This window comes from Elephantulus edwardii, unplaced genomic scaffold (genome assembly GCF_000299155.1).
Source record: "Elephantulus edwardii isolate Elephantulus edwardi_28Jun2011 unplaced genomic scaffold, EleEdw1.0 scaffold00665, whole genome shotgun sequence".
NCBI classification, from domain to species: domain Eukaryota; kingdom Metazoa; phylum Chordata; class Mammalia; order Macroscelidea; family Macroscelididae; genus Elephantulus; species Elephantulus edwardii.
This window is the reverse complement of record NW_006400415.1, coordinates 50682-52265: the sequence shown is the minus strand read 5'-3', so window position 1 is coordinate 52265 and position 1584 is coordinate 50682. Positions and strand designations below refer to the sequence as shown.

The 1584-nt window shown below is 41.7% G+C and overlaps 1 pseudogene; it reads left to right on the top strand.

The window, feature by feature from the left end:
• The first annotated feature begins 1005 nt into the window (after window positions 1-1005).
• On the top strand, window positions 1006-1557 carry LOC102850320 (annotated as a pseudogene).
• Window positions 1558-1584: the final 27 nt, after the last annotated feature.

The window sequence follows — 1584 nt, the reverse complement described above, 5'->3', positions numbered from 1 at the left end:
GTTATACATCAGAGAGATAGACAATGCCTAAAGATGATAGAAGAATCTATGTCTTTGATTTGTGGTGCTGGAGAAGAGTCTTGAACTTACCATGGACCACCAAGAAAACTAATAGGTCTGTCTTGAGGAAAGTGAAACCAAGTTTCTCTTAGAGACTAGGATTTTGAAGCTCCGTTTCACATACTTTGAGTACATAGCTAGGAGGAACTGGTCCTTGGAAAAGGATATCATGCTAAGAAGGGTGGAAGGACTGCATAGGAGAAAAAATCCACATGAGATGGATTGATACAGTAACTGAAGCAATGAAGGTAGGTGTGTCCAAATCAGACTGGCTCAGGACAGGGCAGGCTTCTGACCAATTATCTCTATGAGTCTCAGGTGACTCGACGGCACATAACAATAACATATGCCTAGTAGTGGGATTGTTGGATAAAATGGTATTTCTATTCCAAACTTTGTAAGGAAACACCAAACTGCTTTCCACAGTGGTCCCACAATTTTACATTCCCACCAGTGGTGTATGAGAGTTCCAATCTCTCCACACCCTGACCAGCATTTGTTGTTTTCTGTCCTGTTAAATTTTGCTATTGTTGCTAGAGTGAGATATCACACTGTTGTTTTAATTTTCATCTCTCCTGGAATCTATCACAGGTGAATTTAAGAATCATCTCAAGACAGGTTTGAAGCATTGAACATCAGCGATCAAAACCAGAGCAACTGTGGGGAAACATCAAAAATATCTCCATGAAAAGAGCAAAATGAGGAGGAAAAAGAAAACACCAAAAACGGATATCAGAATAAAACTATGACAATTACATCACAAAGTTGAGAAGCTATTTTCATACTTTGTCCTGCTAAGGTTAATAGCACACTGTTTATAAGAAGTCTCAGGTCGGCGTTCTGGAAAGGCGCTTCTCGAGCTGCTGGCTGATTGAAGGCTGCTAGTGCTCCGGTTGAGGAGAACGTCGAGTGGGTTCGACATCTCCCGTCTTGATCTCCGCAACGATGAGTGCTGCCAGGGAGTCTCACCCACACGGGGTGAAGCGTTCAGCCTCCCCAGACGACGATCTTGGATCTAGCAATTGGGAGGCAGCAGACTTGGGGAATGAAGAAAGAAAACAAAAGTTCTTGAGACTTATGGGAGCAGGAAAGAAAGAACATACTGGCCGTCTTGTTATAGGAGATCACAAATCAACATCTCACTTTCGAACAGGGGAAGAAGACAAGAAAATTAATGAAGAACTGGAGTCTCAATATCAGCAAAGTATGGACAGTAAATTATCAGGAAGATACCGACAACACTGTGGACTTGGCTTCAGTGAAGTCGAAGATCATGATGGAGAAGGTGATGTCGCTGGAGATGATGAAGATGATGATGATGACTCATCTGATCCCGAAAGTCCAGATGACTCTGAAAGTGATTCCGAGTCAGAGAAAGAAGAATCTGCTGAAGAACTGCAAACTACTGAACACCCTGATGAAGTGGAGTATCCAAAAAACAAAAAAGATGCGAAGAGCAATTATAAAATGATGTTTGTTAAGTCTAGTGGTTCATAACTCACACTTTGTCTTTGTATTAAAAGT